The sequence below is a fragment of the Mercenaria mercenaria genome, unplaced genomic scaffold, assembly GCF_021730395.1.
Source record: "Mercenaria mercenaria strain notata unplaced genomic scaffold, MADL_Memer_1 contig_3130, whole genome shotgun sequence".
Classification (NCBI taxonomy): domain Eukaryota; kingdom Metazoa; phylum Mollusca; class Bivalvia; order Venerida; family Veneridae; genus Mercenaria; species Mercenaria mercenaria.
Genome location: NW_026461243.1, coordinates 45,324 through 60,761, shown reverse-complemented (window position 1 = coordinate 60,761; position 15,438 = coordinate 45,324). Strand labels below are relative to the sequence as shown.

At 34.0% G+C, this 15,438-nt stretch overlaps 1 pseudogene; it reads right to left on the bottom strand.

Moving 5' to 3' along the window:
• Positions 1-2,450: 2,450 nt before the first annotated feature.
• LOC123543037 (DNA ligase 1-like) lies at positions 2,451-6,871 on the bottom strand (annotated as a pseudogene).
• Positions 6,872-15,438: the final 8,567 nt, after the last annotated feature.

Below are 15,438 nucleotides of genomic sequence, written 5' to 3'. Positions count from 1 at the left end.
ATGTGAATCTGAAGACACTTACACAAATGAAGGTCATATGGAAAATTTCCAGCTTTTATGGTGGAGGAAGACCCCAAGTGCCCTTCCGTACATAATTTCATCATGGGCGGACATCTGGGTAGAACCAACGACGCTCTATAAGTCAGCTGGGTGGCTCCCCCAAATGAAGAATTCAACGCACCAGATGATGAGGCTCGAATCCACATTGGATAGGGGTAAGTGATTTGAATTTAACCACCTTAACCACTCGGCCACGATAGTGAAGCCTGTTCCTTTCGCTGCAGACGTTACTGCTGAGTATCGTATAAAAGCAAATCTAATATTGTCAACAAATTAGCTATAGTGAAGTCTTAACACAATATGTGAAAGGTTTTGATAAATATATAACATTTTCTTCTAATCTTCTTACTAATCGGTTTCCTTAAGAGTTTGCTTAATACATTGTATCTGATATTTCATCAAAAACCGCATTTCACAACACATGTAAATAGACAAATGACTTAAAACAATGATCATTTCCGTATTTCCTGAAGAATGGATGCAAAAAATTCTATACATATCACAAATGATCAAAGATATATATGGGGAATCTTTAAGAGCACCACTGTAAAGATCATTGATGATACTGGACAAATAAACTATTAATACAATTTTGCCGTCTTGGTAAAAGCGTTGTAGAGTAATTAGATTTACTTTTTGTAACGGATATCTAATTTAGATGAAGTCTAATGAAACACGGTTCAATGAATATAAACATATATGTTTGAATAGTGTTCAAACATAAGTTGATCACCTATTTTACATGTACCTCAGATGTGCATCTGATATGTGTCATTCAAACGATAATATTCTTGCCGTCCAATGCCATCGTATTATTCACTTACGTTCCTTTTTGAGGGTTTGGATCTTTTATAGTTTTTTTTTTGATTTATAATAAGTATGTGTAGCAAACGTGACCCTGTAATAAAATTCTTATAAAAACTGCAAAGTTTTACAATTTGTGGTATGAATTGAAGCCACGTATTTCTCGTAAACATACAAAAAAATAGATAAGGGGAAGATTTCTCAGAAGCACAGAGCACAACAAACACAGCATCAGAGCTACGCATTTGCAAAGTAGGTCCACAACAAAAAGAAGCTGTAACGGAAAAATATAACAGACGGGTTGCTTTAAAAAATCCAACAAGTACATTTTAATTTCATGCAAAAATATATATAGAGGGGGAGGAAGGGTTAAGGGGTAAAAAGGATGGGGTTGGGGAGTAGAACAACACTACAACGTAAACCACAGTAACGTAGACACTCATGTACCAAAAACACCCACATACAACTAAATAACAAAGATAACAGACAAATAAGATATAACAACAGTGTATGACACCACCCAAGACACACTGACGCACTAGCACACAAACGAACACAAATAAGCAGGAAATAAACAACAATCGGACACCGCCTTAAAATTCCGGCAGCCAAAATTAAGGTAAGCACGATAACTTACTCATAGTAAATGGATAGGGAATGTCAAAACAGGGAGCGCAATTGCAAGGGGAAAGGATGGGCCGATAGGGGAAGTGATGAAAATGAGGAAAGAAACGCTAACAACAAACAAGACAACATATGCAACACAAAATACAAGACAGACAGAAAACAAATAGAAAATAAGGGCATCGCATTGGAACTGTCAGTAACCTTTATAAGGGAAACTGGGGATTTAAACGCGTTCCGGGCATGCCAACCTCGCATGTACCCCACCTTCAACAAGCTTGACAACACAATGTAAATAAAACCTCCGCTGAGAAAGGCTCTAACATTATCGGAAAAATACTGGACCATTTTAAGTAAAACATAAAATTATGGTAAATCTTAGGTATAAATACACCAGTGTACTCATCAGTTTATCTGAAGTCAGAGCACCAAGAGCCTAACTTTCAAGGGCATGACCAAGAAAGCTGCAAGACAAATTCTACTCCCTCCGTCCGTTTTATGTAGAAGTTAGGAGAAAACCATCATGGAGTCTTACACTTTATTAGTAATCGCACATCAAATAGGAAAATGTAGCGATTAACTGTAGAGGGGCCAATCACCAAATCTGCACTGTGCGTCACGATTTCCGCATCGTATCCTGTTTACATTAACTTTTAAACACATTTTACAAATATCTGATTATAGGAAGGACTGTGTATAATTTTCCGATTTTATAAACTACATCTCAATAGTATTCTGGATGTGTAAGGCCAAGTTTGAAGTGTTTTTAGGCTAGGACTATATTTCTCTTACAATTCGGACGATCTTTAATAAATTTACAATACTGTACAGTATACATCAATGTCGTGTGATGAATAAATATGACTAATTTTATTAATTATTAACGACTCTGCAGAAAACGTGTCTGTGTTAAGTAAGTTAAATTTGAATTTAATTTTGAGTTGTGTCTTTTCGTAGTGTGGAATTTTGACTTTGTATGTGTAAGCTTTGAGTGTGTGTGTGTGTGTGTGTGTGTGTGTGTGTGTGGTGCGCGCGTTTGCGTGCTTGGGGGTTCGTTTTGAGGCGGCTGCGCTTTTGGTGCGTGGCATTTCCTGTGTGATATTTCTCTTTGTTTTTTTGTAATCAGAGAATGCAAACAAGCAGAATAATAGCTGACTCGATTTGATTGAGTCTGTTCGTGAGAGGATTGAAATATGCAAGACCTAGCACCGGCTTGAGCGGAAATCCATTACGCATTTATTGAATGGACTAGATCCCAAAATATAACAACACTGAATCCAAATACGTTGAAACTTTTCAGGCCGCCACACGGCACTTAAAGGTTGTTGCTGTGTTAGGTATTAAAATCTGTAGAAAGATCCTTTGAAAACAAAGAATGCACCCAAGAATAATTATAGCTGACTCGGTTTGACTTAGTCTGTTCATGAGAGGTTATGAAATATGCAACGCCTCTCACGTCTCCTTGCACCGACTTAAGTGACACAACACTGAATCAAGGTACGGGGAGACGTTTTATAGCCACCACACGGCACCGGAGCGATAGTTAATGAAGTCTGTAGAAAGATCCTTTGGAAGCAAAGAATGCAACCAAACAGAGTAATAGCTTAGAGTCTGTTCATGAGAGGTTTTGAAATATGCAACACCTTTCACGCCCCAAGCACCGGCTTAAGCGGAACTCTATTGAATGGACCCCATGACCCCAAAGGACCAGGAAATATAACAACACTGTTTCAAGACTCTTGAATATTGATTCCATAGACAGTCATTTTGCCGTTTCAGAGACCATAGCCTGTATACAAAAAATGTCGATACGAGGATGTAATGACAGGGGAAAAATATCAATGTCGTTATCGAATTTAAAATCTCAAAGATTTTGATATAAAAAAGGTTTATGACGACAGATATAATGACGTCATTTTTGGAGGCCAGTACGTGTCATGGCTTTATCTACGAGTCAATACGACTTGATTCAGTGTTGTTATATTTTCTGGTTCTTTGGGATCATGGAGTCCATTAAACATTATGTGTAATAGAGTTCCGCTTAAGCCGGTGCTAGGGGGCGTAAGAGGTGTTGCACATTTCATAACCTCTCATGAACAGACTCAGTCAAACCGAGTCTGCTATTTTTCTTCTTGGTTGCATTCTTTGCTTCCAAAGTATCTTTTTACAGATTTTATTCATTAATCATATATCTATATTTTGGCCATGGATGAGATTTGATAATTATGTAGATGACAGAAAAAATGTTTACTATTTTTAAACGTGTTTGATGACTTGTCATTTAAACATTTATTTTGAGTAACATATAATATACTTCTCTTTATGACATGTACATACAGTGGAAATCTACAATAATGGAAAACATTTTATCTTATTCCCTTACATATATTTAGAGGGAATATATATATAAACCGAATCTAAATGGCTATTCAATGAAGATATTATTAAAAATGCATACTTGGCGAAAGTTTGTTATACATCCAGCAATAACGGGGGGACTATATCCATATTTTTTCGCTAAATAACCATGTAAATATATCATTTTACAAACATTCATATAAATTGTTTGTTACATGTATCAGATTTAGGTTACAAAAACCCGCAGACTACGAATTTCACAGAGATATGATGGTGTCTTTATGTACATGTAATTTATGTTCTGTTGAGCAATAAATTGTTTTTATTTTTGACGGATATTTGCCCTTATTTGGCAAGTTTAAATCTCACTTTTCTTCTCACGAATTATCTAAGTATATGTTACACACCTCTTAATATTGTTAGGATGGATCGAGGGCCAAATGCTAAATAAGAAAAGCAATAAAAGTTTACTATATTTATTTTCACACTCAACCGGGTGTAAAAATATGTCAATAATTATTTATACAACAACAATATTTAACTGTAACCATTCATTGAATAATACCTGTATCTTATGAGTATTCATGCTCAATATATCTTCTTGATCTTTATTTTTATCTTTATCTTTATCTTATTCTATCTTTACCATTCAGATCAATATCCAGTCTCCAACTGATGGCCATTTAAAATTCGGCCTATTTATATGAATGTTTTTGTTTACATTGTGATGTCATCTAGAATCAGGTTTTCCCGTAAAAACTGGGTCGCCCTCTAGAATTCTGGGAAACAAAATGGCGGACATTCACAACGTTGTTGCAGGAGCAGCTTTATATAATTAATACAAGATAATACATAAATGATTGAAATAGTAATTATGGAATTTACTTAATAAGGTACATTTCTTAATGTTATTACCAATAATGGTTACTACATATTTTCCGAGAAGTATTATTTTTGATTGAAAGAGCATTGCATAAAGTAGGTGGGGAACAGCACATCATTACCCCCACCTTTCAAGAATTGTCCCAATTCTTCAAGAAAAAATTACAGGTAAGAAATTTTACTTTTTAACATATTTTACATAAAATATAAAATCTACTTTTCATTTAAGAATATTTAAACAGTGTCAATCTTAATAGCAATATATTTACTTAAATGAAACAGTCTTTTGTAACTATAACAATACAGTAATTCATATAATAATAATGTTTTTCTTTTTTTCTTGCACTACTTAAGTGTCAATGTATTTTCCTGCAATATTTGCACTAATTAAAGTGTCCATAATTGCGAAGTGTAATAATTGTGAAGTGTATAAATACACAATGTACTTGTACCAATATTAAAATAGTAAATGTTTAAGATATCCTATTAGTAAATGTTAATGTTATGTTAATCCTTTAGTCATCTTGATCTCCAACAATCTGTTTTCTGTATTAGTTATCACATCAGTTTTCCTTTAACATCTGTTTTCTATTTTATATTTCTTGATAATTGTTATAATTTCATATTCATATCCATCATTTTCTAGAAATTCTTTGTCAATCTTTTCACATACTAGTTTTCTCTTTCTGTTTCTTCTATTTTCTTTCATTTCCTGGACTTTCTCTATGTCTGTCATCTCTTCATCCTCTTTTATTTCGCTTTCTCTATACGAGTTCTTAAGTATTTTATCTTTATCAGTTTTCTTATGTTCATCTGTCTTCCTTTTCATATCTTCTTTCTGTTTTTCCTCCTTTTTCTTACTGTCTTTGTCTTTCTCATTCTTATCCTTCTTTTCACACTCTTTTAGTTTTTCATCCTTTTTCTTACTTTCTTTGTCTTTCTCATTCTTATTCTTGTTTTCCCCCTCTTTTTGTTTTTCCTCCTTTTTCTTACTTTCTTTTTAATTTGTGTCCTTTTTCTCTCCTTCTCTCCTAATTTCTTCCTGATTTTTCTGTCTCTCTCTCTCCTCTTTTTCCTTCCTTTCATTTCCTCATTCTTTGATTTCTGATTTTCCTTTTCCTTTCTAATTTTCTTGTCATTTATTTGTTTCTCCTCGGCTTCCTTCTTTTTCTGTAACTCCTCTTTTTCCTTCTTCTCTTTCTCCTGTCTCGCCTTCTCTTCTTTTTCCTCATGCGCCTTTCAATCTTTTTCCTTTCTATCTTTCTCCTCTTTTTCCTTTTTTTCTTTTTCCTCTGTTTCCTTCTTTTCTTTTTCCTTCCTTTCTTTCTCTAGCTTATCTTTTCTTTCTTTTTCCTCTCTCTCCTTCTTTTCTTTCTCTTTCCTTTCTTTTTTCTCTTTTTCTTTCCTTTCTTCTTCCTCTCTTTCCTCCTTTTCCTTCCTTTCTTTTTCTTCCTTCTGTTTCCTTTCATTATCTTCTTTATCTTTCAATTGTCTTTCAACCTCCTTTTGTTTTTCCCTCTCCAACCTTTCTTTTTCAATACGTTCCTTCTTTTCTTGATCAATTTTTCTTTTCTGTTCATCTTTCTTCTTTTCATATTCATCTAACTCGTACATTTTCACTTCTTTTAAATAACTTTCTTCCTGGAAAATTTCAAACTCATCATCACTTAACTCTAACTCTTTCTCTAACTCCATTTCTTCCTCACTACTTTCTTCACTGTCACTTATATCACTGGTGCTGCTACCACTTTCACTCAAAGTCCTAGTTCTTTCTTTTCTCCTCTCTGGTAGTATTGGTCTTGTTCCCTTCCTTGCTGTTATCTTCTCATTCAAATTTATACACCACTTCTTTTCTGCCCGTTCTAAAAATTTCTCCAACTCTCTCTCTGCTCTGTTGCCCTTATCACCAGTCATTTGATTAAACATATAAAAATCAGTTTTCTTCGCTCTGCATTGATGCGGGTTATCATTTCTCCTAAATATCTTCTTACATAATGTGCATTTAAAACTAATCCCAGAATGCTGCTCTTTCAGATGGGCCATACAAGGCTTTCTGGCGGGGAAGTACAGATCTTCGCACACGCCGCATTGAAACTGCAAATAGACAAAAGGATACCCTTTTTACTGTAAAGCAACATTCATTTTTTTTATTTTGTTTTATTTTTTTATTTAATAATTTATCATTTTTCTACCAAAATTCAAGTTTGCATATATACCATATATATATGACCATATCAATACTAAAGCAAAATATACAATATTTCTGTGTACCAATTTTAACATATCAGACTGAATTTTTCTTAAAACCAACTAGGTCTAATTTTCCCAGTATAATCTTTCAGTTTATCATGATGAACAATCTTTGGCTTTGAGTTAGCTTTTATTTGAATCCGGTATAGTACATCATTTACTTTGGTAATTATCTTACATGGACCAACCCAAGGTTTCTGAAACTTAGGACTTAAACCTCGTTTTCGTGTTGGACAGTAATACCAAACTGCGTCACCATCTTTGTAACTTTTGAAACTCAACTTCACATCATAATTTGATTTCATACTGTTTCAGCAATTTCCATATTTTTCCTCGCTAACTCATGTACTTGTTGTAACCTGTTTTCTAATTTTGAGACATAACTGGATTTGTTTTGATCAATTTCTTTATCATCTGTTTCAGGAGTACCAAAAATCAAGTCAACTGGTAACCTCAGTTCTCTACCAATATGTAACATGGCTGGTGTGAACCCTGTTGATGCTTGAACCGAAGACCGGTATGCAAGCATAACTAAATCAACATGTTCATCCCAGTCTTTCTGATTTGCTGCGACATATGGGGTGAGCATTTGAATTATAGTGGAGTTATGTTTTTCTAAAAAACCGTTCCCTTGCGGATGAAAACTGGAAGAACGTATCTTTTCTATACCCAATAATTTACACATTTCTAGAAACAGTTTTGACTCAAATGTTTTCCCTTGGTCTGTATGACAAATCAATGGGCAGCCCCATTTACTTATGTACTGATCAACTAATACAGTTGCCACTGTTGTAGCTTCTAAATTTGGCAAACTGTAACATTCTGTCCATTTAGTAAACAAATCCCCTACCACCATCATGTATCTATTTCCTTTGTTAGTTTTTGTAAATGGACCCATAAAATCTATAGCAATTCTCTCATTTGGGGCTCCTACATTATAAGTTTTTAATGGCGCTTTGGATTTTCTGAGTGAACCTCTACGACTATTACATACATCACATGTACGAATCCACACTTCAACATCTCGTCTCAGAGCAAAACCAAAAGAACCTCTCTCTTATTTTTGCTAGAGTTTTCCTTAACCCTAAATGTGCACCACTTTTACCATCATGTAACAACTGCAATACCAGATCCCTGTGAGACTTTGGGACAACTAATAATAACTTACATGAGTTATCATCAACACTTTCCCATTTTCTGTACAACACATTGTTTTTGATAACTAAAGAATCTAACCTTGCCCAGTAATATTTAAACTCTGTATCAAATTTAGAAATCTCCTGCCAGTCAGGCTTGACACCATTCAAAACTATATCTTTAATTCGTCCAAGATTGAGATCATTATTCTGAATTTCTGCAACGTTAACATCCTCTCCCAGTAAATTGCTACCTACTGAACTACTCGAGGTTGTGCTATCGTTAGAACTCGTGCTAGGTGTATTCTCAGTATCATTATCATTGCTTGGATTTGAGGAATTTACAGAACTTATCAAAACATTATCTTTTATCCCTGTATGACAAGAACTTGTACCTTGTTCATTCACAGAACTTATCAAAACATTATCTTTACAATCTGTTTGACAAGAAATCTTTTCTGTTTGTGCATAACTATGTTTTACCTCAACCTTTTTAACCATACCAAGACTTGTATTTTTGTCACAGTCTAAATTACAGCCATCAATACCCGGTTTGATTATCTTTAAACTCTTTGTGTCAGTACCAATATCATAATTCCAGTAATGTTTGTATGTTTGAAATGTAGCCAATTCTGAGAAAAATCTGCTCAATAAATCAGAGTTCCACCATATCACCAAAAATATTCCTACTATCATACCAGTATTTACTACACCAAACAACTGTAGTAACTGTATCAACATACAAAGAAGAGTAACAAATGAGCAATTACTATCATCAGTTTTATAGAAGTTGTCTCCCTTAGACTGTACCTCAGTGACATTAGATACAGAAATGCTGTTAATCTCTTTTGACTCAACTGTGCTACAGTATTTACAATTTTCATCATAACATGGCCTCCTAGATAAAGCATCTGCATTTGAATGCAATCTACCAGAACGATGTTCAATTGTAAAATCATATGTGCCTAGAAAACTAAGCCACCTAGCTAATTGTCCTTCTACATTTTTAAAAGATAGCAACCATTTCAGACTGGAATGATCAGATCGAATGACTATTTTTCGACCATAAATGTAGTGGTGAAAATGTTTTATTGAGTTGATTACCGCCGTTCTGTTTTTGTGAAGTATTTGCTAAAATAGCCAATGACCTGTTCCTTACCATTTACAACTTTTGATAATACACCGCCCTGGCCCACCAAAGAAGCGTCCGCATCCAGAATAAAGTCATCATTTTCCGAAGGAAATGTTAATATAGGGGCATTAGTTAATGCTGTTTTTACCATTTGAAAAGCATTCTCACATTCCTCTGTCCAAACAAACTTTCTACCATTTTCTGCTAACTCATGAATGGGTTTTGCAATAGTAGCAAACTGATAAACATAGTTCCTGTAGTAACTTGCAAGAGAAATGAAACTCCTGGCTTCCTTAGCATTCCTAGGGGTTGGCCAATTCTTTATTGATTCAATCTTTCTTGGGTCAGTACCCACACCATTTTCACTTATTGTGTGACCTAGAAAAGTGACCTCTTTTTGAAACAAAACACACTTTTTAGGATTAAGTTTCAAATTGGCAGTAGTTAACCTCTGAAACACAAGTTCTAGATTTTTCAGTTGTTCTGAGAAAGTTTTAGAGTGACAAATGATATCGTCAAGATAAATTATCACTATGCTCCACAATAGACCAGAGAAGACTGACTGCATAAGGCGGGTAAATGTTGCAGGGGCATTACAAAGACCAAAAGCAGGACGTTTCCATTGCCATTGCTCACCACCTGGAATTGAAAATGCTGTTTTGTGCCTATCTTTCTCATCAATATCCAATTGCCAGTAATCCGATTTCATGTCTAGACAAGACCACCACTTGGAACCTGACAATGCTTCTATGCTGTCATCTATTCGGGGTAAAGCTTGCGAATCGCGAACCGTGGCATTGTTCAAACCGCGAAAATCACAGCAAAACCTGATAGATTTGTCGGCTTTAGAAATCATTACAATGGGACTATTCCATGGGCTTTGAGGACATTTTTCAATAATACCATCACTCTCCATTTTCTTAATTTCTTCCTCCGCAACCTTACGCTTTGCTAAAGGAATGCGATATGGGTACTTTTTGACAGGTTTTTCATTACCAGTATCAATTATATGTGTAACAACTGTGGAATGACCAATATTACTGGAACCTTTACTAAACACATTTTGATGCTTAATCAAGAATGACTTTAGCTCTTCCTTTTGAGTAGAATCAAGATTTTTAGAAGACTTTTCAAATAAATCTGTTAAATGTTCAGGCAATTTATCATTTTTCTGTACATTTTCTGAATGAACATGACCAACAGACTGTGATTCAACTACTTCAACTGGTTCTAATATACCTGTTGTGGTATCTTTGTAAATCTTGACTGGTTTGTTTGAAAATTTGGCCAATCTAATTGGAACTTGGCCCGCTTTTGGGTCAACTAACACATTTGCAACCAAAATACCTGTTTTCTCAACAAAATCACAAGAACCCTCAACTAAACAAGTTCTAGACTTGTCTACATGATCAAGAGTTTTTGCTTGTACCATAACCTCAGAATTTGATTCAATAACAATATTCTCAGAAACAGCAATTCTGCAGCAATTTGACCTAGATTCATTTTTGAGATAACAAGGAATTTTGTCACCTTTAACATAATACAATTTTTGCTAATTATCAAATCACAACTGTGTGCCCGCATAAAATCTATTCCAAGGATAGCCTCTTGTACTATATCTGATATCAACATCTCATGTTGAAGTATATGACCACCCAAACAAATTTTCATTATTGCTTTTCCTAGAAAAGGTTTACTTTCTCCAGTTACTGTACATAGCATTGTTGTAACAGGCAAAATTTCTGGCTTTGTACCATTTTCCCATTCATCCAAGATTTTGCTACTTATTATAGAAACATTAGCACCAGAATCACACAAACAAGAAACAAGATTTTTATTTATCATTGCATCACAAAAATATCCATTCTGTTTGCCTAAACTATCGACTTGAATGGTTTCGGACCTTACATTCTGTTTGGTCTGGGTGCGGCCCTCCAGCCCGACCTTTGTCCGTTTCCCGAAAATCCATTACCTTGGAAGTTCTTGTCATTATCATAATTGAAATTTCTGTTCTGGCCTCTGTTATTGTTAAATCTATTCTGTGTTTGATAAGACCTATTATTATTGAACCTTTTCCTATAATTTTGACACCCTCCTGGCCTAAATTGCCCTGACTGATGATTTTGTACAGGTAAATCCCTATTATCTTGTCTAGTATTATATGACCTATAAGATTGATCATTCTGTTGTTTTGTAACCCTTGTCTGTGAATCTAATTGCTCTACTCTCTCTGTTAACCTATCTATTTTTCCTAGAATATTTTCTAACTCTGGTTTTTGTGTAGACTGGTTTTTCCCAGTGTAAGCATTTACCGGTTCATTATGTACCCTCTGTTTATCAGCCAACTTGTGTGTCTCTAACCTGATGGCAATTGTTTCGGCTTCAGAAATAAATTTTGGACATCATTCTCTAAGACGTAACCTTATATCAGAATCTTCAAGACTATCAATGAAAGCATCTAGCGCCAAAATTTCTATTAGCTCAGAATTTGCATCTGGATATGCCTGTCGGGTCAGCTTTTTAACGCGCTGAGCTAGCTCTGGAATAGACTCAGATTTTCCCCTTGATAAAGATTTTAATTGTGACCTAAAAATTTCAGCCTTATTTCTAGTGCCAAATCTTGCCCTCAGGACCTCAACTAGACTATCATAATCCCTTTTCTGAAATTCGGACATTTCACTCAACAGTGACCTAGCATTTCCTGTCAGACTGCCTGCCAAATATAGAGATTTTGCTGAATAGTTCCAGTTATTTATCTCTGAAACTATGTTGAACTGTGTCAAATATTCTGAAATATCTGTGGACCCATCATACACCTGGGGTTTCATTTTAAGATTATTTACATTATTCACAGAATAACTGGATTGTACATTTTGATTAGTGTTTACATTTCTGTATGTTGGTAGTTCAGGCATAGAATAATTTTGTCTTGGCCTTAAATCAGTATTCATACCATTTGAATCAATATCTCTGAAGTTAAAATTAACTTCTGGGTCTGGGAGTGTCCTTTCAGAAATCTTACCATGTACCCTATGCAAATCTGACTCAATTGATTCCATTCTATCCTGCATTTGATCATGTAACTGTTTTAAAGTACTAGTCATGGAGCTCATTTCTTTTGTAATAGCACTTAATTTATTCTCAAGCAATGAGTTATTCTGAGAAATATCTCTGATAGGAGTACTTGTTCTATCCCCACTTAGCATACTATCATTTTCCATGTTTGTTTCTGAATTTACAGTGTTTTCCATTTTTAAATCAATAATACACTGCAATAATACACAATCAAGTATTTGTAATCAATTTTACTAATCTGTGTATTCTTTTTCTATTTTCAGGTTTCCACACAAGGCTGAGTGCAATTAGATCAATGTACCTTTGCAATAATTTGTTCAAATATTAAATAAAATATTGCAAAATCTTATTTTTATATCAATTTTCTATTATTCCTGTGAAAATTTTCTTTATTCTTGCTAAACAAGACTTTCCTGAAAATTTCACAACAATTTCCCTTTTTAATCAAATTTCTTATAAATCTTTTCTTATTTAAAAAAAAATAATTTATCCCACTTCTGACACCAAAATGTTAGGATGGATCGAGGGCCAAATGCTAAATAAGAAAAGCAATAAAAGTTTACTATATTTATTTTCACACTCAACCGGGTGTAAAAATATGTCAATAATTATTTATACAACAACAATATTTAACTGTAACCATTCTTTGAATAATACCTGTATCTTATGAGTATTCATGCTCAATATATCTTCTTGATCTTTATTTTTATCTTTATCTTTATCTTATTCTATCTTTACCATTCAGATCAATATCCAGTCTCCAACTGATGGCCATTTAAAATTCGGCCTATTTATATGAATGTTTTTGTTTACATTGTGATGTCATCTAGAATCAGGTTTTCCCGTAAAAACTGGGTCGCCCTCTAGAATTCTGGGAAACAAAATGGCGGACATTCACAACGTTGTTGCAGGAGCAACTTTATATAATTAATACAAGATAATACATAAATGATTGAAATAGTAATTATGGATATTACTTAATAAGGTACATTTCTTAATGTTATTACCAATAATGGTTACTACATATTTTCCGAGAAGTATAATTTTTGATTGAAAGAGCATTGCATAAAGTAGGTGGGGAACTGCACATCAATATTATATTATAGATTTGGTATGATACGGTTTGTGCATTCTGTAAGCAGATGTTAATACGAAGCTTTATTTTATGATTTGTGATGATAATGTTCAAAGATACATTACCAAATGGTATAGATTGTGTGATAATGGAATATCAGTGATATAAATGCGTGTATTGTTGCGACAGGTGTGCCTTTATAACATATCGTTAACGTATATAGCATTTTATTTTTGCCCAACATAAAACAATTAGTTACTTGTACTTTGCCACTCTCCTATAGAGGTATTATAAAAATAAAGATATATTTAAATAATTATACCTACTGCAAAATGGTTAAAACTTATTAAGCCTTCTTAAAACTTGAGATAAAAAAGTATAAACTGTTTCACCAACGCCAATAAGAGCACAGATTGAAGACGGACTTTTGAACAAGAGCAATTCGGCTTCTGGTAAGTATGAAATACAAAGCACTTATCTATACAATGTAAGTACCACAATAAGGAAAACATAATTTTGAACAACAGACAGAATTACGGCCATGAATCAGACATCAATCGCTCTTTCACACGATAAATTATGAACGGATACATATGAAAAGCGTTATCTCGGTTTCTACACTTTCTTGCAGACGTCATTTATTATAAATAACGTGAAGTACATTTTACAACGAATAATTTAAGTTGTTACTGAGAAAACGAAGGGGATTGTATTTCCTTGTTTTTGTATAAACCATTAAAACTTTCCAATGACACTGAATAGACAGCAGATATGAAGGAAATGTTCAAGGCAGGCCCAATTACTTTGTAAAACTCGATACAGGTGCGTCTTTATAACATATTTATTTTACAGAATAATGCAACATTTTCATTGAAAACAAAATATATGTACATTAAAAGGTACTGTAGAGACTTTAGAGACTATAATAAAATAAAAACAACTTGTAAGTAAAAAAGTCAAACATAATCAATTTCCTATAGAACTTAAAATATATATCAAAACACATATCTACAACAAATAGACTATAATTTATGAAATATTTAATATACATCATTGACATATATCAGATAATTAGTTTATACTGCATTTGAATTAGGTATCTTCCAGTAGGTGAATGTGCGTTGCATGGAAATACATCATTCAATTGTTATATTTGTGCTGTATCTAATTTGTTTTGTAATGGAAGCAAATCTGCACTTTAAGTATATGGTTCAAAGTTTCCTAATACGTTATGTAATTAATAATTACTAATTATCTAGTGAACGTATGCTCATATGATCATGTAATCATGTCCATTATCGACTTTGTTAACCCCTTTTTTGGAAAGAGGATGGTAAATTGAATTGTTTTCGCAAAAGAAATTATCGGTAAATACTCCCAGTAGTTTAATCTGAAGTCATCTGTTCCGGTGAGCCGAACCAAAATATGAATCTAACGAGCATAAGAAGTTTGTTATTTTATAATGACTGAAATAGAAATTTGTCGGTTATTATTTATCATCCTTTCAGGATGTGAAAAGCAAATGAAAGATATTTTAAATGTGATGTCACATTTGCTTGAAAAAGTAGAGTAAGAGTGGATAAATTCTAAAACAAAAGATAGAAAACCTGCTTTAAAACTGAGCCGCACCATTAAAAAACCAACAAAGTGCATTTGCAATCAGCATAGATCCATACCAGCCTGCGTACCCACGAAGTCTGATCAGGATCCATACTGTTCGTCAACGGTTTCTCTAATTGCAAAAGGATTTAAAAGATAATAACATGGATCCTGATCAGAGTGCGCGGATCGGCACGCTGGTCTGGATCCATGCTGGTCACAAATGCACTACGTTGGTTTATAATTCATGGTGCGACTCAAATGTTTTGCAACTATTACAGTAAATGAGTTTGGTCTCCTGCACTGAAGTCAGTTGCTACTCAGTTTATTGATGACAACACAGTTGCTTCACAGCCTGTTGATGACAGCACAGTTGTTCCATAGCTTATTGATGACAGCACAGTTTATTTATGACAATATAGTTGCTCCTCAGCTTATTGATG